The 26,448-nt window shown below is 45.2% G+C and overlaps 2 long non-coding RNA genes across 3 annotated transcripts in view; both read right to left on the bottom strand.

Moving 5' to 3' along the window:
• The window catches only part of LOC135982137 (uncharacterized), a 530,422-nt gene that overhangs the window by 255,717 nt on the left and 248,257 nt on the right, over positions 1-26,448 (bottom strand). The gene's annotated exons all lie outside the window — the stretch shown is intronic.
• Positions 16-24,038, bottom strand: LOC122173008 (uncharacterized). 2 transcript variants are annotated; one of them, XR_010599324.1, is made up of 5 exons: positions 23,807-24,038; positions 22,791-22,967; positions 21,537-21,710; positions 18,222-18,295; positions 16-1,141 (listed from the first exon to the last, which is right to left on the bottom strand). It is a non-coding gene; the product is annotated as an uncharacterized LOC122173008 (long non-coding RNA). The 2 variants fall into 2 exon arrangements; XR_010599325.1 differs by having other exon boundaries at positions 22,791-22,964.

Raw genomic sequence — 26,448 nt, 5'->3', positions numbered from 1 at the left:
GCAACAGGCAGATTTCAAGACTCCACAACAGTTGGAGCATCCAGCCACAACAGTCACCAAGCAACCCCCTGGGGCCTGTCTAATAAATACTGTAACTCAGACAAACCACTAGGTCTAGGGAACGTCTGTTACCATACCGACAGGCTCGGTAACACCGCCGTCCCGACCTGGCAGCCGGCGAATAGAAGTGGTGGACAGACGGAGCAGGGCGGCTGTACCACGTGCCAGCTGCTGGTGGGGGGTGAGAACAGCTTTAGGATTTTGTTGCTAGATTCAGGCCCATCAGCCCCATCGTACAGTCTAGCTGCCTTTGAGGAAGGCTCCAATCCCTTCACCAAAGGGCTGGCAGCCGCCAGCCCGAAGCAGGCAGAACTGTAACAAACGTGGAGCAAACAGTTAATCCACGGCCAAGGGAGGGTTTTTAAATAGTTACCAAAGAATAACCGTGGCTCTCAGCTGGGTGTCCCGTTCTCGTCTCAAACAGCACCGCATGCGCCCAGAGTTTTCCCAGCTGCTGGTGCCGCTCTTTTACAAACAGCTCAAAGACCACGATGCTGATGCTGAATATGAACAGATCAAGGTAGGTGGAAACACTTCCCGTAGCTGGGAAATCCGGCTGCCTATGCCACGTGACGGAGCCACCTGCCAGCCCGGGCAAGAGTGTTCGGGGAGGGCGGGGGGAGTGAGGGCGTGGTTATTACCAAAGGGATTCTAATGTATTAGATGCATCCCACTGAAGCTGTTAACAAGCCCAGGGTAGAGCAAGAAACCAACTACAGGGCTGGTTGCTCCCATCCTTCTGCCTTGGCTCACTGAAGGAGCCTGCCACGCGCGCCTCAGGGCAGCGTTTATTTATCAAACTAGGTTTCCTCTGGATCCAGATGAAGCCAATGGGACCGGCTGGTGGAGACTCTGTGACTGGGGCATTTGTGAAGGCAGCTCTTTCTCCCCCACTTAGCCCTGTCAGGCAGCACTACAGCCCCCCGGTGCGGTGAATGGGGAGTTGCCCACGGCTGGCTTGTTTCCTTCGGTTTGTTCTCATCCTCAGCTGTAGGGCTGGCTGGAGAATGCAGGGGAAAAATATCCCAAAACACGTTTGAGGAGATTTTGAACGTTCAGCAAGTGCTGGCTGCTCGGGAAGCTGGAGGGAAACAAGGGAAACGTCCTCAGTTAACCATTCAGGGAGGATTTCTGCAAAACAATAGAAATTTCAAAACTTTTCCAGCCAGCCGTAGTCATTTTTCTGTGTGTGCTCCTAGGTGTCTGGTGTTGGGGGCTCTTCCTTCTGGCTGGGGAGGCCAAGGGGAGTTTTAATGGTTAACTAATACACACATACACACTCTCTCTCTCTCTCTCTCTCTGAAGGAAAAATAAACACATGGGGTGCCCTAAGCACTACATCATCCTTCCTCCCAGAGGTAACAGGCTCCTTCGTGCTCATCCTCTACACCTTGGTTTTAAACACGCCTCGGACCTGTAATTCTATGCTACTGCTGAGGTGTGACCGGCAGCGTCAGGAGGTGAGATCTGAACCCGTCTCCATAGGAGATGAGCTGCAAACAAGCAAAGCCCAGTGACCCATATTTAGACTAGTTTCTCCTGCCTACCCCGAGGGTTAGCAGTAGTTCAGTCTTCGCATGGAATTCCCCTTCACTGCTCCTGGAAACGTGCCCTGTTCTGTAGCCGCCAGTAGTGGGCAAGGTGCTTCACAGGGGACTCAGTAAAGAGGCCAAACGCTTCTGCTCTAGCACCACCTCAGACGCTGCAGGCAGGACGCCATTCGCAGCCCACAGTAACAGCAGCACCATAGTGTTTCTGGCGCAGAATGGGCGCCCATTCCCTCCCCTCGGCTGCGGCTGAATGAGCTGGTACCACCTGTAAAGCTCTTTGGGACAAAAGAGGTTAAAGGAATAGCAAGGGTTACTGGATCCCAGCTCTGCCTCCTCCCAGTTACAGATTGGGTTAAACGTGCAAATATTAGCAGTCACTTCATTTTAAAAAATGCTCAGGGTGCCAACTCTCCCTGTCTGCAGGGCGTGGAGAGCAGTGTCTTCTTCATCCAGCACACAGCGGCCGAGAGCCACAGCGCTGACTCCGAGGGCTACAGCAACAGGTTTGAGGCTGCCTTCCTGGTCTCGCTGAGCAGATACCTCCTAGAGCAGGGATACCCCGAGAGCCAAGTCACCGTTCTGACCCCCTACCACGGCCAGGTGCTGAAGAGCCGCACGCTGATGAGGAGCAGGGACATGGGAGACGTGGCTGTCCACGCCGTGGATGACTTTCAAGGGGAGGAGAATGACATCGTTCTTCTCTCGCTGGTACGAAGCAACAGAGAAAGGAGGATTGGTTTCCTCCAGGATAAAAATCGGCTCTGTGTGGCTCTCTCAAGGGCCAGGAAGGGCTTCTATTGCATTGGAAACCTAGCTGGCATTGCAGCCCCCACCCTCAACTGGACTCACCACCCCCTTGTCTGCCCAGCCCCCACCCTCAGCCGGACTCACCGCCCCCTCGCCTGCCCAGCCCCCACCCTCAGCCGGACTCACCAATGCCTGCCAGCCTTGCTAACCCCACACCCACCCAGCCCCCCCGCCAGCTGGCCTTGCCAACCCCCTGCCTGCTGTCAGGCACCGCAGGCCTCGAACCCAGGCCCGTGGGCGTGCCAAGCAGGAGCCTTAGTCTTTGCGCCACCGCACGGCAAGGCAGGGAAACCGCTGCTAATGTTCCACCTGCTGAGTCAGCGGGGTCAGGTGACTAGCAGCAGACGGCTGATTGGACACCACTGGGCATAAACCTTCTTGGTCCTGTCCCACCCCTTGCTTGAGCAACCTGCACCAGGCCTGGCGCTGACTGGTCCCCGACAACCGAGTTCCCGGCTCCTTGTTCCTCACCCTGACCCCAGTTATTGACTCCGGCGTTCACACCCGACGTGGCTTCTGACTGACTCGTCCCGGGACCCTTGGCGTGATTCCTGTCCATGGCCCTGACTCTGCTCTGAGCTTTGACTGCCCGTGTCTGGGCCCTGACAGTTTGCTCAGACCCCCTCGGTCTCTTCCGAGACTTGTTGCTGTTCCCCTGAACGGAGTATGGACACTGCTGGGTCTTCCGCCACACCGACGCCCCAGGGGCCTGTGCGTCTGCAGGAACACATCACTGTCCTCCAGGCTGAGACCCTGAGCCTGAGAGATCACGTATGGCAACTGCAGACAGGAAACTTCTCCCTGCAGGTGCACATTGCAGCTCTCAGAGCAGCTGCAGGGACCACATCTCCCCTTGTGACACCAGCTGGGTAACCAGCCCTAGAGTTCCGCTCGCAGAGATACCATGGCACCATCGACAAGTTCTGCAGGTTTATTACCCAATGCAGACTCCTGTTTGTGCTCCAACCCCAGGAATATGCCGTGGACCAGGTCAAGGTGGGGCAGCTACTTAACTTGCTTACCGCGGAGGCCCTTGCATAGGCTTCTCTGCTTCTAGAGCAAGACCACCCTGTGTTGACATGCTGGGCTTCTTTCCTGCACTCATTTGCTACCATTTGTGACGAATCGGCTAAAGCCCACATGGCGGAGATTGCCTTACGTAAGGGGGTGGCCCCTTCCTACGGCACCCAGACAGCCTCTGGAATGATGCCACACTCCTCCATCAGTTTCAATTCAATCAGTGTGATGAATTAAGGACGGGCTGACATGGGTAGACGCTCCTGCCAAGTTGGAGGCTTTTATGGACCTGTGTATCAGGACAGACACCAGGCTCCATGAATGACAAATGGAACGCAGGCAGACTCTGTCTACATTCTGCATCTGCCCAACGTTCAGGCTTCAGACTCAAGGAAGCCTGGTCCTGGTCAAGCCCACGCAGATAGATGTGGTGCATGTCTCCAGGCATGTGAGTGCGCCAGAGATGGGAAAACCTGTTTCTACTGTGAGCAAAAAACCAGTCTGTGGTAATTTGCGGAGAAATGCTAAATCTTTTTTTTTTTTTAAATAAAGGTTTTAATACTTAAATTTTAGCGAGGAATAGAAAGAGATTTGATGTCTATTATAACAGGAGTTCAGTTTTATTTTTTTTTACATGGTTTAAGCATGACTTGCTTTATTCTTTTAGTGGTAAAAATTATGTCTGAATTCTGTTTGCATATAAATAGTATTAACCGCCTCCGAAGTCAAAGGGGGATACAAGAGATCTTTCAGCTGCTTTGTGTAAGGAATTCAGGACTAAGAGCGCTGCACAGCCACCACGAGCCGAAGCAGGGAGGAGAGACAGAAATTAAACTGGTTTAAAATTATGAAAAATGGAGCAGTGACAGTGAATGGTAGGGTTAGGGCCTGCTTAGATATGGATAGCTTATAACTGTAGAGGTTTAATAGTTAAGATAGTTTTATAGTTAAGATGGTTTCGGCTAGCGATAACAAGGTGGCCGTCACAAGCAGTCACAGAGAAATCCAAAATGGAGGTCTGGGAGTGATTCAGCCAACAGCAAGTAGGGAGGCTGAGGTGAAATAAAGGTCACTCCAAAACCTGAAGGGAGAGGTCAATCAGGCAAGATGCAAGTCGTCAATCAGGTCCGCCAAATAGGGCACAAGTTTTCAATCAAGTCTAGCTTTGATTGACACATAGAGGGCTTAAAATGATTGGTGGGAATGCTTAGGATTGTAAAAATAACCAATCCCAATAGGCCAAAATCTGTATAGAGGGCAGAGAGCGAACACTCTTGAGTCAGAGTGAGTGGAAGGTACTGGTGTGTGTATAAGCAGTAGGAGAATCAAGAATAAAAAGAAAAGAACTAAAATCACTTAAGGAGAGACAAGCAGTAACAATGGAACAGTAGCAACGCTGACAGAGCAGAAGCAGCTCTCAGAGGGAAAAGAAGATAGTAGAGAAAGTAAGCAAAATAACTCTCCAGTGTAAGAATAATTAAACTGTGTGAATGTAAGGGTCAGGGATAATAAAGCTGGATGTTTTTGTTTGTTATGATTTAGATGTTTAAGGATTTGCTGTCGGCATTGTGTGTGTGACTAGTCATCACATATGGAATGTAACCACTTGAAGCAATTTAAAAACTGTATGATATTGCAATTGTGAATACTTAAAGTCAATTAGCACAGATCACATTATGCCTTGTTAAGAACATTTATGGATTCTTTATCTTCTTAATAAACTTGTTGGATTAGGGAATATTGTGTTAGTAAAGAATATTCTTGTTTTCAAAGAATACTGCCTGAATGTCAATCCTTTGAGCAGAAGACTGTATCCGTGTCCTTCCAAGGATCAACGGAGCTAGTCTGTCTTCCTGAGGGGAGGGGATTATAGATGCTAGCGTGATCGTCTGGAACTTCAGCTTTTGAATAATGATGTTGAGTTGCGGAAGGTCCAGGGTGGGTCTCCACTCTCGGTCTTTTGTGGGGATTAGGAAATATGGGAAGTAGAACCCTCCCCTCTTCTGCGGTAACGAGATGGGACGTGCTCTACTGCCCCTCAGCGTAAAAGGGATTCTGCCTACCATTGAAGAATCACCTCATGAGAGGGGTCCCCAAAGGGGGAGAGGGGGAGGAAGGGGGTTTGTGAGGTGGCAAGGAAAGAAACTACGAAATATTCCTGGTGGATAATCTCCGGAACCTAAACTGTTCATTGTGATCTTGTTCCAGTTGTGGGTTAAAAGTGTAAGATGGCCCCCAAAATGACAGGGGACAGATGGCTGGCAACAGCAGTGGTGCTTGGGTCTCGACCAATCTGTCAAAAGTGGCTCTTGACTGGTGGTGGATAGTGAGGAGAGACTGTGGCAGTAGAGGGGGCCAAGAGTGAGGCCTCTGAATCCTCTGGCATTTGCGCAGAGGCTGGGTTGTGCACTGGTGATAAGATGCATGAGGAGGGGGTGGCCTTGGTCTATTGGACTGCGTCTGGGGTTTCCTCCTAGGGGCTGGTGTATAAGTCCCCAGATAATGCAGCATCAATCTTGAGTCTTTTAGTGAGTGCAGGGACTCAGCGGTTTTCTTGTTGAAGGGATTCGACTTGTCAAAAGGAAGGTCCTGGGTGGCAGTTTGGACCTTGCTCGGGAACCCTGCCGGTTGTAGCCAGGAATCCCCCTCAGGACTAGACCAGTGGCTAAACTTCTGGAAGCCGGGTCCACCGTATGCAGTGCAGCCAGGAGGGCTACGTTTGCCACTAGCCTCCCCTCCTCTAAGAGAGACTGAAATGGAGCCCAGCTTTCTGGTGGGAAGCTTGTCGGTGAAGTCCACAAGCCTGGAATAAGTATTAAAATCCTATTTCACTAGCACCACTTGTTAGTTAGCAACATGAAATTGCAGGCCTCTGGAGGAGACCCCCTTCCTCCCTACACGGTCCAGTCTTTTATCTGCCAGGCTGGCCCCACGCTTTCATCAGCCATCGGTACCACCGGCAAGTTGGGGACAGGGTAGGAGAATGAGAATTCAGCCCCTTTGGCAGGAACAAAACACTGTCTCTCAGCCCTTTTCGGTATGGGGGCACAGGATGCTGGAGTGTGCCATCCCACTCTAGCCGGTTCTAGTATGGACTCTGATGGGTAGGGCTACCTTACTCGGCTCCTGAGACTGCACACTGTCCAGGAACTGGCATTGAGGGTCCTAGACCACATAAGAGCGGCCAGACTGGGTCAGACCAAAGGTCCAGCTAGCCCAGTGTCCTGTCTTCCGCCAGTGGCCAATGCCAGGTGCCCCAGAGAGAATGAGCAGAACAGGGAATCGTCAAGTGATCCATCCCCTGTCGCCCATTCCCAGCTCCTGGCAAACAGCGGCTAGGGACACCATCCCTGCCCATCCTGACTATTAGCTATTGATGAACCTAGCCTCCATGAACGTATCTAGTTCTTTTTTGAACCCTGTTATAGTCTTGGCCTTCACAACATCCTCTGGCAACGAGTTCCACAAGCTGACTGTGCGTTGTGTGAAGAAATACTTCCTTTTGTTTTAAACCTGCTGCCTATTAATTTCATTTGGTGGCCCCTAGTTCTTGTTAGGAGGAGGAGTAAATAACACTTCCTTATTTACTTTCTCCACACCAGTCATGATTTTATAGACCTCTGTCGTATCCCCCCTTAGTCGTTTCTTTTCCAAGCTGAAAAGTCCCAGTCTTATTAATCTCTCCTCATAGGCAGCTGTTCCATACCCCATATCATTTTTGTTGCCCTTTTCTGAACCTTTTCCAATTCCCCTATATTCCGCAGTATTCGAGATGTGGGCAGACCATGGATTTATAGAGACACAATATAATGTTTTCTGTTTTATCTATCCCTTTCTTAATGATTCCCAACATTCTGTTCGCTTTTTTGACTGCCGCTGCACATTGAGTGGATGTTTTCAGAGAACTATCCACGATGACTCCAAGATCTCTTTCTTGAGTGGTAACAGCTAATTTAGACCCCATCATTTGTATGTATAGGTAGGATTATGTTTTCCAATGTGCATTACTTTGCATTTATCAACATTGAATTTCATCTGCTATTTTGTTGCCCAGTCACCCAGTTTTGTGAGATCCTTTGTAGCTCTTCGCAGTCTGCTTTAGACTTAACTATCTTGAGCAATTTCGTATCATTTGCAAATTTTGCCATCTCACTGTTTACCCCCTTTAATGGTATCTATAAATCACTGGCAACTTGTTGCAATAGCTCCTGGTACTGGCAGTGGCCATCTGGTGGAGAAGGCTGTTGGCTGCCTGTGTTCTCTCTGTGTGCTGAACCTGGCCAGAACTGGTACAGCACACAGACTTATGCTCATAGCATAACTTTTGCTGACTTTGGTTCAGGCCTTGCACTTGGCCTCGTGCTCTCTCCCCCTATTACAAAAACAGAGGAGTGACCACCTCATCCGGGGATGATGCAGAGGCACCTGTCAGGACCCGTGAATCCAGTTCCACCCCTCCTCCTCGTATACCGACAGAACCGGCAGGCGAGGAGAGCAGTAGGACGCTTCAGAGGGGCTCAGATATCTGCCATAAGGAACTCACAGATCCCAATAATGCGAGAAAGAGGGATCGATTGGTTGCAGGGTGGACCCACAAAAAATCTGTGCCAGCAGTCCCTGTGGGAAGGGGGTTCATATCCAGCAAGATGGTGAGGGTAACCCCTTGACTATCAGGATTCAATTGCTTCCACAGAGCTACCAGTGCGGCCATCTCCTGAGAGTCATTTGAGTCCAAGACCTGCTCCATTGGTAGCAGTGGTACTGTAGGTACCGGGACACTCCTGCCAGATTCCTGGAGGGGAGATGGCTCCTGGGACAATGGTGTAGACTCCTCCTCCGGAGTAAGAACATCCCTCAGGAGGGCCGGGCCAGAAAAGTGGAGACTACAGATAAGGGAGGAATATATCCTCTGGTGTTATAAAAGTCTCGGGACACCCTGGTGTTCAAGAGGTTCCCGTAGTTAAATCTGATGGATCTGGTTTATCTGCAGTGACCAGCTGGTCTTTAGATAGACGAAGTGATATAGACAATTGGTCTGGACCTGCACTTGTAGACGGAACTAGTGAACATCTCTCCTTATGCTTCAGTACCGAGGTGACCAACAGAACCAGCAGATCCTTCTTTCTATGCGTCTTGCACTCTGATCCAGGGGTCTTCAATGGAGTCAGTTCCTTAGGTTCCATACGTGACGTCTCCCCCAAGCTGGACAGACTCAGGGAGGAAGTGCGTTTTTCATGGACAGTCCTCAATGATGATCTGTCCTTACACCAGGAGAGTGCTCTCTACCATCAAGGGCAGCCCTGAAAGAAGAGATCTTAGGCTTAGATGTTGAGGGCTCTGCTCCAAGGCACGTACTTGGAGAGGCATTGTTGATCAGTTGAGGCTGATTACAGGGGGTCTCCCTGGCCGAAATCAGAGAGGGCTCTCATAGCCTTCTCCATCACGTGCCTCCACAGGTGAAGCTCCTGGGCTTCTTGAGTTCTGGGTGGAAAGGAGCAACAGATAGTGCACTTCACAGAGATATGTGCCTCACCCAGACAATATAGGCAACACTGATGTTCATCACAGGTGGAGAAGGATTGAGGGTCTCTGGGCATAGTCCTGGTGCTGCAGAGGCGTTTCCCAACCAGGGAGAAAGAAATACTCGGAACTAGACTATAAACTTTAACTGCTAACTACTAATCTCAGAATACAACTATTTACAAATGTTTTCTTTATAGGTTATGCACCAAAGTGGAGGGCACAGTTCTGACTTGGGCCAGGCAGTGGTAAGAAGGAACTGGAGAGGTATCAACCCACACTGTCTCTTATACCCTTGGTCAGGCACATGAGAACTACTGCACATGTGCAGGCCAACGGACACGGCTCTGAAGAATTTCTGGATAGGGTGCATGGCGCACACTCATACTCACATTTAGAATACACTTAGAGACCATCACTCTACAAAGAATGTACACCTAAGGGGTCAGACGGGTCTTCAATATGGAAGTTGAAGTCACTACGGATGAGTGTGAAAGACTGGGAAGAGAAGAGAGAGCCAAGAGTTGAAATCAAAGAGGAAGGCTGAGGGGGAGGAATTGGATGGACAGTAGATGACAGCAACATGGAGGGGGAGCAGAGAGTCGGGTGCAGTGCTGTTCAAAAAGAGGAGAAAGCGGGAAGGGAGAGGGCGGAGGTGGGAGGGACTTGAAGCAGCAGGAACAGGACAGAAAAAGCCCATCATCCCCACCCCGGTCTGTTCCAGGCAGGAATGAGAGAAAAGAGACCTCCTCAGAGGGCAGCAGCAGAGGTCATGACAGACAAAGGGATCTAGGTCAGAAAGCGAAGAGCTGGAGGGAGCAAGATACAAAGAGGTCATGGATGACAAATCTTTTCAGAGAAGGAGTAGGTGTTCCAGAGACAGTGGGAAAGGAGGGCAGGGGGAGAATGTGTGTAAGGTTGGAAATGGTGGCACAAGCGCAGCAGAAGTGGTCATGGGGAGATGGATATGGGAAGTGGAAAGGGGGTGAATGTAGGACTTGGATCTGTGCTGGTGGAAGGAAAGGGGAGATTAGTATGGAGAGGGGAAGAGGAGCAGGTAGGGACAGTGGGAACTGTAGAAGGGTCAGGGTACCAAGGATGGGAAAATGGAGCCAGTGGGGGGAAGGAGGATGGATGAAGAAGAAATGCGGTGATAGCCACTCTCAGTATGTAACATGTCCCCGCCTCCTCTATATACATACACACACACACACACACACACACACACACACACACACACACACACACACACACACACTAAAGTACAATCACCAATACTTGTATAAGTTTTTTTTGGAAGAATAGCAAGTATTTTTATTTTATAAACACAAAAAGGCACAAATACAATGCATGATTCAAGCAATGCTATAAAACACCATATTGGTATAAGGCAAAAACAGTTTGTCAGCTGAAGTGATGCACCAAGAGACACTTTCAGTCAGGCTGGGGTCCTAACATCCCAGCAGTTTATCTGCTTTACCTCAAAGAGTCCTGCATTCAGTTAAAACAAAACAAAAAAACAACCCTGCTCAACAGCATAAAAATTCTTACAGCACTTGCAAATTTAGCAACAGGCAGCATCGCAGAGAAAGGATGGAAACACATTAAAAAGGAGAAACAAGACAGTGAAGGGTGGGGGCAATACTATTAAACAGATCGTTGTGCTCCACAGCTCTGTTCAGCAAAGACTCCATTATGAAACTAATCAGAACTGAGAATATTTAGAGAAAGCAAAACTAAACAGTTAATCCATGAAGATTTAACTGTACTGCACAGATTCCTCTTCACCAAGGATTCTCCTCTTCATTTAGGACCTGCTCCAAAGACCACCGAAGTCAGTGCAAGTCTCTACGTGATTTCAGTGGGCTTTGGATCAAGCCCCACTTGCATCCACTGCCACTCTAACACTGCAGGGCTTTATGATACAGAAAAGTATAATCCGACTCCAGGCTCTCTCAGAAACCATGTCCTTATGGGACACAAAACTCAGCAATTTCTCACACTTGACACACAGTGTAACCCCAAGAACTCACTCTCACCAGATGGAAGTTTGGGTTACACCTCACCAGAAGGCCAGGGAGAGGTTTTAATGTAGATTTGTTTACTTAGGGGGTTACGCTAAACATATTATCTTTTCAGGTTAGAACTTTCCTACTTCCTTTCCACTTCTGCTGAACTTCGAGCACAACCTGTCTGTATTTGAAAATCCCCACCACAGGCAGGATAAGCTGATTCTCCAGCACCATCCTGGGACATCATCCATCCCCTCAATTTACACAGAACAAGAAGTTGTTTATTATTGCAGAAGTTTTCTGTTGATCAAATCACAATCTGTTTTCCTCTCCAAAAATCAGTGGGTTGACCATCTATTGCAGGCCTGCACAACATGCGGCCCATGGGGGCTCACTGTGCGGCCCGCGGGCAAGTGGTGGGGGGAGCTGCCAGCTTCACCCCCTGCCCGGGGGCAGAGCCGACCTCACAGCCCTGCCCACGTGTACCGTGCTCCGGCTGCTGAGAAGCGCGGCTGCCGGGGGGAGGGGAAGGGGCTGACCTCACAGCCCCGCGTGTGCGCACCGCGCTCCGGTACACCTGAATGATCTCAACATTCAACTTCAGGGGAAAAAATCAACTTATATTTCAAATGTGTGCAGCAGTGAAAGCTTTCAAAATGAAATTGAAACTTTTCAGAAGTCAGCTGTCAAAGGGTGAAATGTGTCACTTTCCCACTTGTGCACAGCGTATCCCTCAGCACAAACACGCCGCGTTAGGAGAAAAATACGCAAAGCGCATCAATCTTTTGATTGAAGAATTTGACAGAAGACTTACTTTGTCTAAAGATGAAGCTGATGGAAGATCCCTTTTCTGTGGATCCAGAGGAAGTGCTACAAGATTTGCAGTTGGAGGTTATTGAACTTCAATGTTCGGCAGTTTACCGAAATACGCACAGAGAAAGCAGCCTGTGGGACTTCTACAAAAGTCTGGACGATGAAAAATACAAGAATCTTATTGAAGTTGCACTGAAAACGTTCAGCATTTTTGGAAGCACTTACATATGTGAACAAACATTTTCCATCATGAACATGAATAAAAACAAGCAACGTTCTTCTCTGACTGACGACCATTTGGAAGACATTATGAAAATATCCACTTCAAATATGACCCCTGAATACGACAAGCTTGTTGCCGAAAAGAGATATAATATCTCTCATTAAATTTGCAAGATAATTATGAAAAGTACAAATGTTTTCTTTTGACGGAACAGGTGTTTTTCATTTTTCCATGATTCATAAAAAAATTAAAATAATTTAAAAAATTGTTTGCTTTAATTGAAAAATTCTTAATAAAGTATCACACCCTCTCCCCCCACCCCCAAAAAACCCCTTCCTTTTCGGCCCACAGCTGTTTCGGCAGGGCGGCGCTGGGGAAGGAGGGTTTGTTTCCGCGGTGCGGGCGGCGCTGGGGTAGGGGATGTGTTTCGGGGGGTGTAGCAGGGTGGTTACCCCGCTCCTGCCCTGAAGGGCTTAAAACAGCCTTGGGGGAGGGCTGTGGCAGGGGAAAAGCTGGGCTGATTGGGGAAGCCGCTGCAGCTGGGCCATGCCCCAATCAGGCCCCAAATGGCCTGTATAAAAAGGCTAGGAGCCAGAGGCCCAGAGGAAGTCTCTCTCTGCTTGTAGAGAGAGAAGGGTCTGGCTGCTAGGCAGTTGAGCAGGGTACTGGGAATGGAGCAGGGCTGGGGAAGGCTAGAGGAGCTGGGGAATTCCAGCCTGGAAAACCCCCAAGCTGCGGACCAAGCTAAGGGCCTAAGACCAGTACCAGGGCTGCAGAGGGGCAGCCCAGCTATAGAGGGAGGCAGCAGGTCCAAACCCAACCTTGCCTGTGATGAGTGGCTGATATACTGCAGTCTGCCCCAGAGCGCGGGGGCTAGTTCGTGACTGGCAGTAGCCTTATACTGAGGTGAGGTGGGGATTAGAGGATTGGGGGTTCCCCAGAGAGAGGAGACCAAGAGCCAGAGTGTGGGGGTATTGCCAGGGGGCAGCACCCCAGATCAAAGGGCACCGGGGTCCAGGAGGGACACAGAGCCAGCGGCAGTGGGACACTGGCCTGCAGAGGTCGCTCCAACGGCTGGATGAGCTAATTCCTGAGAAGACCAGCAGGAGGCGCCGCCAGGGCGAGTCCTGCTTGCTTACACGGGGGCTGGGCGGCGCTGGGGGGGGACGGGGCGTGTTTCAGCACGGCCGGGGGGGTTCGGCCCTCAGCTATTTTGTTTGGAGTAATATGGCCCTCGCCGCTTTACGAGTTGTGCTGGCCTGATCTACCACATGAGATTAAAAAGTGTATTGATTTATTTCCTTGTCAAAGACTATATTACATGTCAATTTTAAAGAAAAAAAAAGGACTTCCGAATGCATTCAGACTGTATACCACTCCAAGTTAAGTTTGCAAGACAAGATCGAGTAGTAGAGCCTTGAATATGATAACCCTTCCTACATCTGAAAAAGACTGTGCTTCCAACCTGCAGGATCAAAAGTAGAAGATAAGAGAAAACAGGAAACCAGCACTTGTAATCAGCTGACAGCATAGTGATATGCTGCTAGGGAGATATTTTTTTTTTTAAATTATTCCCTATATCATCAGTTTGCTAGTTTACAGAGTTAGATTTTTTCCTTATGCAATCAAAGTCTCATCCATGATGGTAAAACTGAATTTACCTGCCAATGATAGGTGGAAAAAAGTGGATCAGACTGGACCCACAAAAAGGAACCACACTCTATACACTCTCAACTTTCTAGACTACCAATGTGTGACAGAAGCAACTAAAATGTGTGACAAATGACCAAAATGGTATCGCTACACATTGCACTAGATTTGACTCACCATAACTAGAAAACCTGTTTTTAAAGATTTTTTTCTCACGGTATGAATTAATAAGCCAATTGTTTAAAAAGAAAATAGGAACATTCAAATTCCATCCTGTTCAATGATAAAAGATCTCTTGCAGTTGCACCTGCAGTTAAATTCATACAGAAAATTATGGGCATAATTGTTTATGCTACAATTGTGACTATGTACTACCTAAGTTCTGCTTCAGATGCTCAAGAAGCGGAGTGATGATTGACAGGATTGAAAGATGTACTGTGATTAAGTGGGATGAGAAAACAGTAAGGGATGCAACATCTATTAGAAAGAGTAGAACACTAGACTGCAAATGAAGAAGGCGGTTCTAAGCAAAGTGGTCATAAAGGTGAGAAAATACCACTTCCTTTACAATTCTTTTGAGGAAAGGAAACAAAGGAAATGGGATAGGAATTTCATAGATTCATATGTTCGAAGGCCAGGGAATGGTGAACCACGACTGCTAGGATCTACAGGCGGCTGTGCCAATGTAAACAAACGGTCTTGTGGCCCACCAGCAGATTACCCTGATGGGCCTCAGGTTGCCCACCACTGGTCTATCTTCAAGTTCCACGCATTGGATTTTATTATACTTTTGTCTGCCAGACTGAAGAGCCCATTATCAACTTTCTGGTCCCCATGTAGGTACTTACAATCTTTAATCAAGTCTCCTTTTAACCTTCTCTTTGTCATGCTAAACAGATTAAGCTCCTTGAATCTATCACTATACAACAGGCTTTCCAATGCTTTAATCATTTTTGTGGTTCTTCTCTGAAACTTCTTCCATTTATCAACATGCTCCTTGAATTGTGGATACCAGAACTACACAGTATTCCAGCAGCAGTTGCACCATTGCAAATTCATAACAGAAAGTGTCAATCTAAAACAACCACTCTGTTCCTACTTGAGATTCCCCTGTTAATACAGCCTTGCATTGGCCATTTTGGCTATAGCATCCCACTGGGAGCTCATGTTCTGCTGATTACTTACCATGACCCTCCAGACTTTTTTCAGAGTCACTGTTTCCCCGGATAGCCTAATTCTGTTCCTAGATGTACACATGTACATTTGGCTATATTAAAACACATATTGTTTGCTTGCCGGTGACAAATGACAGAATGGAAATGTCAGAAGGAGATTACAGGGAAAAGTCTAGAATAGGTGGATTTGATGATAGTACTGATAAAAGAGGCCAGGAGGTAAGGAAGTAGGTCAGGACAACTGAGGATGGAGAACTGTCCATTGAGGAAGTGCTTTTGCTGACAGAGGAGATGAGTTGGTGATAGATTTAATGAAGGAGAAAGGAAAGAGATGTAGATTATAATAATATGGATAAGTACAAATGGATATTAATATGTAGCATGCTAGTGAATAATATTGAATATAAAATAAAATAATACACTGCCAAGTTATCGCACCTTTCGTCTGAAGATCTCAATGAACACTACAGAGGAATATAAGTATTATCAATGTAAGTGTATAGCCTGGGAACAGCGGCAAGAGAAGCTAAAGCCAACATTTTCAAATGTTGGTGCCTAACATAAAATCTATATTTAGACATCTAAAGAGAGGTGGCCTGATGATCCCATGCGCACAGCATCTACAATCCAATTCTCCCTGAAGTGGATCTGAAAATTAGGACACTTTTGTTAAACATCTAATTACTGGGATGGATTTTCTTGCCTAGTTTTTTGCACCCACGTCTGAAAATTTCCATCTCAGTGACATGTCCAAAGACATACAGAGAGAGTGTGGTAGAGTCTAGAACAGAATGAAGCTCTTCTGACTCTTAAGTGCTCTTGCTTTTTGTAAAAATATTGTCAATTATGATACGAGTGAATACCAGTAGGAGTTTCACCGTCAATTGGAATTTCATAACAGAAAGTGTCAATCTAGAAGGGATTTAAATAGGTCAAGGGAAAATGGCATGTCTATGCTCAAGCTGAAGGGTTAAAATCCATGTGCATGTTATATAACAACCTGGTATATGGCTTTGCCAGCTCTTTCTCAGACCCAAAGTCCAGAGTTTGGTCTGGACACCAGAAGTCGTGCAAATAGTGATTAGCTAAAAGAAAAGCAGAATAAACAAGATAACATTGCCTTTGCTAAGATATGCTTGGTCAGTAGAAATGCCAGATGTTGAGGCAATAACTGAATAATTATGTTTCATCCAATGTTTCAAATTGAACAAAGGATCCCTGTTCCTATTGTGTTTCTCCCGAAGGGAAAACAGTCTTCCCACAGATCCAACCTTGAGTTTATGAAAAATTGGCACATGTCACTATAATGATATGACATCCTTCCACCTCCCTTCCAAGGGACCAATGCCCTGCCTTAAGACATAAAGGAGACAATCTCTATTTCCATATGCTTTCACTGTTTCTTTGCTTTATCCCCTAGACATGTACCTGTCGGACAATCAAAGGAGTTGCTCCGTTCCTATGGACCCCAAATCAGAATTCAACATATATATTTTATACTAATAACATTTTATCAAAGTATTAATTAAATGTTAACTTGCTAACTTGAGACCATGGGCGGAGACATTATGTAACCTTTTAACCATTGGCTATTGTGCTATCTTGTCTTGCTGCAAAACCTATCCCGGGTGTGGAACTGCCTACCCCGTCACCTTCCCCCGCCCATGGAAAATCTATATATTTCATTGTAATCAATTGCTTGACAGTGTCTCTGAGCCTGATAAGCCAGGTGACACTCCGCCAGCGCTGTGTGTAATAAACCCCTAGGCTTTGACCTCTACATGGTGTGGATTTATGTCCTTCACAAGCCAATAATAGAGTTATGTATCTTTTTCAATCTTCAGAAGGAATACAATAATTTACTCTTCATATTGCTCTGCTGAGAAAGGGTTGGAGGTGTGTATGCATTTGTATAGCAGGGCATGAAATACAGCTAACTGAAAATGCACTCAGATAAGTCAGAGCTGATGCTGGTAGGCACAGATAAACACCTCAAAGAACATCTTTCTCTAATGAGGTCATCTACTCACCGATTGTTAAAAGCTGATTCCCGGCAGTGATGTCCTATTGAATACCTCACTGAAACTGGATATTCAAATAATCACAGCTGCAAAATATGTCCCCTTCGATCAGTAGCATCCAAAAAGTGCATTCCATCCTACCAGACCGACCTGACACAGTGATGCAAGCATTTATCATGTCAAGGCTCTATTACTACTGGTAGTTATATCTAGAAATGAAACCCTGAGCAACCTAAGACCAAACTAGGCATTAAGAGTTACCAGTGCTTTTAATAATAAATGAGGAGAGAAACCATATATTCTGGAGAAATCAGTAATTGAGTTGGTGCAATTATGATCTGTATATTAATGGGAACTGGTGATACAGGTGGATGTATGAGATAGAAGGGAGGCGATTTGATCAAGACATTCAGAAAAGCTAGAGTTACAGAAGTGCAGGCTAAGAAAGCTCAAGAGATAACTGACTGGAGAGAAATCGTATGTCCAGGAGTTGATAGAAATAGGCAGGGAACTAATTTAGGGACAGCAGAGATTAACTGAAAGACAGTTACTGTATTCACTATAGTAAACATATTCCAAAGTAAAATTTCACTATTTATACTCTGGTTGACTCCTAAATAATTCTCATCAGTCCGAACGTTGAATGACAATGACCCATTATGGCAGTTATGTACTTTTGTTATATTTTCTCAATTTCTTTCAAGACAGATGCTTAATAAACTAATATTTCATGCTGAATTAAGGCATTATAAGGATGACACTCATCAAAGAGAATTTTGATAATCATGCAGACTAACTTGAACGTCTATATTTGTGCATGGAATTCAATAGGATTTCATAATTGAATGAATCTACTTGATGACCTGTGTCAGGAACTGAACAAAGCCCTGAGAAGTCAATGGGACTTCTTCCAATGACTTGAATGGCCTTTTGATCAGGAACTTAGTATATCAGCTATTTACTCACAGTTTGTTAAAGTATGTAACAGCTACTGGCATAGAACAAAACAATTTAATCTGAGGGGGGGGGAAATCAAATAACCTTGTAGGGATATAGCTAAAACACTGCATGTGCAATATAATTATTTTCCATGCAAAGGTCTATAACATGCCATTAATTTTTAAGCAAAACTCACTTATTTCAGTGGGGAATTCTACTAAAAACTTATGACATGATATATTCTAAAGACTGTGGGTTCTTTCCTAAAACTCCGTATTAAAACAATAACTGAAGATGAAGCCTGAGGTTTTAGTAAAAAGAAATTTGAAAGTGATAAACTTTATTTTAAACATTTAAAGCTAAAATAATTTAACATACATTAATATTAAATGCATTCCAATTTCAGTAAATTAGTAAATAAAAAGGCTTCTTACGTCATAACCCCTAGAATTGTTCTGTATTCGATAAGGTGGAGTACCAGGATCTGTGCAAGTGTTATGGGCTGGATCTAAATTTTAAAATGGAAAACACAGGAGATGTTATTACAGTTTAAATTTTCAAAGCTAAATTAAATCCACACAAAATTACAGTTCCTCCCCTCCCCCCTTTCAGTATGTTTACAAGTAATTCATGATGACAGTTTTGGTAGCATAGAGATTTCAGTACTGGGAATTTTTTTATATAACTGACCCCTTTGACTCTTGTGGGATACACAGCATATTGTGTCAGCCAAAAGCATTACGCATAATGCAGATGTAACATTGAGAGGAATCTTTGCCTCCTAGTGTTCTTTTCCTAGGAACCACAGAGTTGTAAAACCATATTTCTGAAAAACAACACTGTTTTCCCTTAGGAAACTAAGCATAAAATTATTTGGCAGAAACTCTTTTCAGCATAGGAGCTGATAGAATGGCTGTTCGCCACCAGAAACTCCCACTATATTGGGATGATTCTCCCATGACTGGCTATGATTAGGGGTCTGGAGCACATGATTTATGAGGAGAGGCTGAGGGAACTGGGATTGTTTAGTCTCCAGAAGAGAAGAATGAGGGGGGATTTGATAGCAGCCTTCAACTACCTGAAGCGGGGTTCCAAAGAGGATGGAGCTCGGCTGTTCTCAGTGGTGGCAGATGACAGAACAAGGAGCAATGGTCTCAAGTTGCAGTGGGGGAGGTCCAGGTTGGATATTAGGAAACACTATTTCACTAGGAGGGTGGTGAAGCACTGGAATGCATTACCTAGGGAGGTGGTGGAGTCTCCTTCCTTGGAAGGTTTTTAAGGTCAGGCTTGACAAAGCCCTGGCTGGGATGATTTAGTTGGGAATTGGTCCTGCTTTGAGCAGGGGGTTGGACTAGATACCTCCTGAGGTCCCTTCCAACCCTGATATTCTATGATTCTACGATTCTTTTTTGTGATCATGAAAGCACATGCTTTAAAAGAGGCCCAGAAACTCAGCTATGGTTGAAGAGTTAACAGTACATGTCAGAAAAGGTGTGGATGTCTAGTTCCCCTAAATCCTGTGCTGGATGTCCACTGGTCTGGTTACACCAGCTGCCATCACTCCCTAGAGATGGACATGACAGTTTAGGAAGATTATCGGGATGCCCAGTCATGCCTTTTAGGTGGACAGAATGGAAGATGGGTAGCATAGGAGCTGATAGGATGGCTGTTCGCCACCAGAAACTCCCACTATATTGGGATGATTCTCCCATGACTGGCTATTCTGGTTTTGTCCTAGCACTGAAATATAAAGTGGTCACATTGCAGTTCAGGATTTGGGCCTACATTTCATCTGTAACAATTTCCAGTGCTCTGTAATCATAATCCTATAATCCAGGGGTGTGATATATCATTTCTTTCTAACCTGATTTCCAATTCCAATACTAGTCAGTCACTTTCATCATCCTATCATTAGAATATATAATGCACTAATTTATAAAGGAAATCTTGACGGCTTCAGAACTCAGATAGATGGGAACCTAACACATGACATTTTAAAAAAACATGTAGTACTTGAACAATCAAGGGACTTTTAACTTCATCATCAGTTAGACTGGACAGCTGCTAATGGAAAAATGAAACAGATCAGTCTTTTTTTTAAAGTGCATCACCAACAGAAACCAACCTCTTGAAAAAAAAATAGAATTAGATAGCCCATAGCTAGTATAACAAAATAAGCAGTGTCAAGAAGTGGTAAACATTGCCATCTTTGGGGAAATTTGTGCCTGTAGGAGATTATTTTTGTTATAATTTTTTTCAACCATCTGATTTTACAGGTAAAAATCACCTTTACATTACTAAAAAAAGAACAGGAGTACTTGTGGCACCTTAGAGACTAACAAATTTATTAGAGCATAAGCTTTTGTGGACTACAGCCCACTTCTTCGGATGCATATAGAATGGAACATATATTGAGGAGATATATATACACACATACAGAGAGCATATCAACAAAGGATTGAATAAGGACTGGGAATGGCTGAGCCATTACAAACATTGAATCTATCTCCCCTTGTAAGTATTCTCACACTTCTTATCAAACTGTCTGTACTGGGCTAGCTTGATTATCACTTCAAAAGTTTTTTTTTTTCTCTTACTTAATTGGCCTCTCAGAGTTGGTAAGACAACTCCCACCTGTTTATGCTCTCTGTATGTGTGTATATATATCTCCTCAATATATGTTCCATTCTATATGCATCCGAAGAAGTGGGCTGTAGTCCACGAAAGCTTATGCTCTAATAAATTTGTTAGTCTCTAAGGTGCCACAAGTACTCCTGTTCTTTTTGCGGATACAGACTAACACGGCTGCTACTCTGAAACTTTACATTACTGACACCTTTCTTCTTCCCACAATGATATTTTCAAAGACTGCAGAAGCTCTAATATAAATGTTTTGTTATTATAATAGTAGAAAAGCCATGATGCGACTGAGGGTGTAAAATTGGGACTTTTTGAGGCAAAGCAGATCTTTTGGATGAAAGATATTCAATGTATTTATAGATCACCGTAGAAAATATAAAATTTACAGGAAGTTGACTCCCAGCCATTTGCAAGGCTTATGCCTTCATATTAAGGCTCATATATAATTTTCCTATAACTCACGTTCTTCACTGCTGAACGCAGATGTGATACACTCATATTGGCCACAGCAGCGGAGTACTAGACATGGTCTGGATTAAGGACATTTGAATTTATTCAGAGTACACATCTGAATTTAGTACTAATGACTTCTCATTAGCTGATTAGAGAAGAGTGTTTTCAATAAGCTTTCTTGCCCCCAATCTTACCCAATGTCCACAATGTAACCACTTGAAATGAGTCAATCCCTTCTGCCTAAAAGAAAACCACCACTGTGATCATTTAATTCTAGATTTGAGTATGTTTGTTTAGAAAACAACAGAGACATTTCTTCATCCTCTCACCAAAATCACAGAAAAAAAAATCTCTATTTGCATTGGGCCAAATCCTGAAGTCAGTGGGAGATTTGATCTTACCCTGCAAGCTCATAAGTCTCACTGCAATCAGTAGGAGGCCGAGAGCACTCAGAAGATTACAGAAAGTACTCCGAATCTCAAAAGATCAAGCCCATCCAGTGTTAGATACATGTGATCTTTTAATCTGTGTAGTCTGATAAACCAATTTCACAAATCCCAACCGAACATTTTGATTTGGGGCTTGATCTTGATCATGATAACAGATTATCTACAATACTCTGACTAATAAACAGCAGAGATTATGGGAATTATTACCAATACATGTTGGTTGAATTCCACTCCAAACACTATCTGCTTGACAGACTCTTCTTGAAGATCCTATCAGTATAAAAGGGGGTCGGCACTTAAAGGAGACTTCAGATCTGTAAGTGAAACTTTTCCCATTAAGACGCCCCTCAGCTGGAGTACCAAGATCTCCACAAAATGCAGCTATTGAAGAAAAAGAAAGCAAAAACGGTATTTGAAGAACTGAACATACTGGCTTAATGTTTAAAAGTGGCATTCATTTCTGAAGGCACAAGTGAGCAGACACTAGTAATTGCTAAATTTGAGTGCAAGCGTTCTACCATGTGATTATGCTCACAGATCAGATATACAGATGTACAAATGGTAACATTTGTGCTCACAACTATTTCCCCCCATTGCTAGTAACTGCAGGCACAAGACTGCCCTTACAAAATAGGCCCCTTTATTTAGGTGCCTGAATATGGATGTAGATGATTAGCTTTAGATACCAAATCTGAAAATACCACCATCATCTTATTCTCAAAGTAGCCCAATTTTAGCATTTGATGGTGATCAGACACTAGACAAGAGTTCAGGTTGTGGGAATGTAGAAAAATGGATAGAATTTGGAGAGGAAACATGAGCAGGATTTAAAGATGGTTTCCCAGTTGGGGGAGTGTGAAGAGAGAGAGGGAGACAGAAAGGGACAGAGAGGAATCAAAAAATATACTAAGACTATGAGCTTAAGGATTGGGGAGCTTAATGATGAACCTGGCAATGGTAACAGAAAAGGAATAAAAAAAGATTTAGGATTAGACAGCTAAGGAGTTCATTTTAGCTATGTTGATCTTCAGTTGGTAGCAGGACATCGAGTAAAGTTGACAGAAAGAGAGCTAGAGATATCAATCCGAACAGAGGGTGAGAAATCATGGTGGAAATGCGAATCTCTGTGTAGCAAACAGAGAGCTGAGGTTGTTCAGGGATGAAGGCCACAGTGGTCAGGGACTTCTATTTTACATTTTATCTGAAAAAAAATTGCACACACAGCGGTATGCTGCTCCAGTGCTTCCATCCGCTGGCACTGATTCAGTACTGAGTCACAGAAGAACTTTATTTGACAAATAAATAGCACCACCTAATTTCAGTTCCCAGGGTTGGTTGGTTGGTTTGTGTTTAGAAAGTTCATGTCCCATTCTGAATGAGTCTGACCCTATTTAGCTTGTGAGAAATGAGGCGATCAGAGCTTGAGGTGGTTCAGCCACACACCATTATCTTCATACTTACGGAGACATTGTGGGACATCTCCCCTCCATACACCTCGTCCTTCACATGAAAGAATAGCTGCATTGGATAACTGATAGCCCTCTGCACAACTGAAATTTATACTGGATCCCCAACGGTAATCTGATCCTTCCACTTTTCCATGGAGTACTTGAGGAGGTGGGCCACATGTGATAGCTACTGAAACAAAGAGAGAATTTACAGATTTTATAGGATTTATACTAAATGTAATATTGTAGCTAGTCATGCTTCTGTAATCAAATCTTATTGGGAAGAATTTTGCCCCAAGAGAGAATGCACATGTTGACTTTTCCATAGTACCCACAAATTAAATATACACATGTGCATGTTAAATTTTATCAACACTGAGAGTTACATAGTAGGGAGATAAACAGCAAAACAAGCAACATACATGATCAACCAATAAAAGGTTGAAATACAAATAATTGTCTGTTTCTATTAAAATTTTAGACCATTTTTCACCATTACTCTGTTTTGGGACAATAACTAAGGGAAAAATCGTAAGGACCTTTCTCTGATTTTACTCATACAAGATCCCTTTTTCTAAGTCATTTAAGGCTTTAGTCACTTAACCAATATTGACTTTACTGGTAATTATGTTGCTAAATCAGTATTCAACTCTTAAAATATATGGGCTATGTGGGACCCCCAATGTTTTCCAGAGGATGCTAAAATTGATGGAAACTAAAAAACAAACAAACTATATTTTTAAAGAAAATTTTATTTAAAAATATTGCTCCCTTCCACACATTATGCAAATATAAAGTGATTCAGCTAGTGCAAGGGTAGGCAACCTTTCAGAAGTGGTGTGCCAAGTCTTCATTTATTCTCTTTAATTTAAGGTTTCGCGTGCTGGCAATACATGTTAACGTTTTTTGGAAGGTCTCTCTCTATAAGTCTATATTATATAACTAAACTATTGTTGTATGTAAAGTAAACAAGGTTTTCAAAATGTTTAAGAAGCTTTATTTAAAATTAAATTAAAATGCTGATCTTACGCCGCCAGCCTGCTCAGCTCGCTTCCAGCTTGGGGTTCTGTTCACCTAGGCCTGCAGTGGGCTGAGCAGGGCGAATCGAGGTCAGGGCAGAGGGCTGGGGTGTGTGTGGAGGTGCAGGGCAGAGGGCTGGGTATTGGGGGGGACTCGAGGTCAGGGCAGAGGGTTGGGGGTGTGTGGAGGTGCAGGGCAGAGGTGTGTGTGGAGGGTTCGGGGGTGTGTGGATGTCAGGGCAGAGGGCTGGGGGGATGTGGGAGTGCAGGGCAGAAGGCTGGGTGTTGGGGGTTCAGGGCTGAGGGGTGTGTGGGGGGTGCAGGGCAGAAGGCTGGGTGTGGGGGTGCAGGGCAGAGGGCCGGGGGTGTGTGGGTTGCAGGTCAGAGGAATGGGGGGGTGTTGGGGTGGGGAGGTGCAGGGCAGAGGGATGGGGGGTTGTTCGGGGGGACGTCAGGGAAGAAGGCTGGGGGTGTGTGAAGGGCAGAGGGCTGGGTGTGTGGGGGGTGCAGGGTAGAAGGCTGGGTGTTGGGGGCGACTCGAGGTCAGGGCAGAGGGCTGAGGGTGTGGGGGGGGTGCAGGGCAAAGGCTGGGTGTGTGTTGGGGTGGGGGGGTTCAGGGCAGAGGGCTGGGGGGTGTTTGGGGGGGTGCAGGGCAGAGGGGTGGGGTGCTCGGCTCATGGGGGTGCTCCCAGCCCCCTGCCCTGGGCGGCTCATGGCAGGGGGCTGGGAGGGACATGCCCTGTTCCAGCCCCTTCCCCCAGGCCCGTCCCTCCCTCTCTCTGCCGGCTCTAGGGAGCTGTGCGCAGGCGGCCGCTCTCCGCTCTTCCCCCGCCCCCTCGCAAGGGCCATGCGGGCAGGGAGAGGGAGGAGAAGGGGCGGAGGGGCCGGAACGCACCAAGCTGTGCGAAGAAGCGGGGGGAGGCGGGAAACTGGGCTGCCGCAGGACCAAGCTTCTGCCTCCTGCCCCCGCAGGGGAGAGCGGTGGGCGGGGGGCCGGGACCCCCCCCCCCCCCGCTCTCCCCTGCGGGGGCAGGAGGCAGAAGGTTGGTCCTGCCGCAGCCAAGCTTCCCCCCACTTCTTCCCCCAGCGTGGTGCATTCCGGCCCCTCCCTCCCCCTCCTGCTCGCAGCAGGCGGCAGCGCCACTCAGAATGGGCGCGTGCCGGGGGCGCTGACCCCGCTGGGCATTAACCAATGGCAGAAAGAGCTTTGCTCCCACGAGCCCGACAATAGAACAGTCTCTGTCACATGGAGTTTTGACCGCAAACTGCGGGTGTCTTGCTACGAGTTAGGGCCTGGGCAGGAATTCTCTAGTCTAGTTCTCAGTCCCCATTCCCAGTCTCTTGTTCTAAGGAGCCAAATACAGAGAGGCCTCAGGCTGTGGCATTTTATTTGTAATCTTTTGATACTGATGAGAATTTATTGAACATATAATATTAAAAAGGAAACTAGAGGGGAAAGGAGGGAATTACATTTCAGATGGAATTAGAGAGGGACAAGATAATACCTTTTAGAAGGATATTTTATCCTTCCAAAAGCCGTTCAAGCGCCCCACCCAGCACCCAGAAGGCCATAGTCAAACAGCCTCCATGTTGTTTCTTACCATCATGTTTCTTACCTCATAACCAAATGGGTTAAGTTGTTTTATGATAGTCTATGTTAGGAAGATTTTATTTTGCGTATTCAGTGCAAGTGTTATACATTTTATAATTCAAAATGTCCATCTCAAACTGATTATCCAACAGCTTTCTGATATTTCAGTGTGTATATACACACACATACAGATGAAAGAAGCTGTCTTCAATTCAGCAAACGCTGTCTGGGGGATTTTTGGCATTAGAATTAGAATAATTCTATAGCCAGCCAAATTAATTCAGGCAGTGAATACAATACAAAGGAGGAATTCCAAAGAGTATTCAACACTTCTTAAATTTGAGATTAGTCAGTCCTTTAGAAAACTGGAGGAATTCCAGTCTAACTGCTAAAAAAAACAAATGACAGATAATGTTCAGGAACTGGCCAAAGTCCAAGACAGAGCTCCATTAAGAAAGCTTACACTCATCAACTAAAAGTCTAAATGTTTTAATACAATTTATACAAGCGTGGCATGGCTGCTGATGCATGATACTGGCAAAACAATCATTTGAGATTAATTAATTGATTGTAGAATAATCCTAACGTTATACATGCAACACTCATTTTACTTTCTACTTTCCCTCATATTAAGTTCACTTCAGATAGATCTTTTCTGAAAATAATGATCAGGTCTGCCTATTTGTGCTTATAATTACAGATTATAGGATTTTGTTAAACTAGAACATAATTGGATAATTAGAATAACTCAGTGTATTATCAATGTTTAGGATAATTTATGAATGTCTTTACTTGAATGAAGTCTTTTTATTCATTTTTCATGTATAAAATAGCTATGATTTTTGAAGCATAGAAAACAATTAAAACTTGAGATTTCACGAGTGAGTAGGGTTAACAGTAGAGGACATTAAGTGATCTACAATAGTGATAATGTGCAGTTTTGTTAATTTTGGCAATTACAATAGCAAGATCACATTTTAAAGGTGCATTATCATTTTCAAGTCAGACAAACCTTCATACAGCAAATACCTTTAAACACCAAAACATTAGTCACATTTGCT

Source organism: Chrysemys picta, chromosome 3 (assembly GCF_011386835.1).
Source record: "Chrysemys picta bellii isolate R12L10 chromosome 3, ASM1138683v2, whole genome shotgun sequence".
NCBI lineage: Eukaryota > Metazoa > Chordata > Testudines > Emydidae > Chrysemys > Chrysemys picta.
The sequence above is the reverse complement of the archived record's forward strand: the minus strand, read 5'-3'. Positions and strand labels throughout refer to the sequence as shown.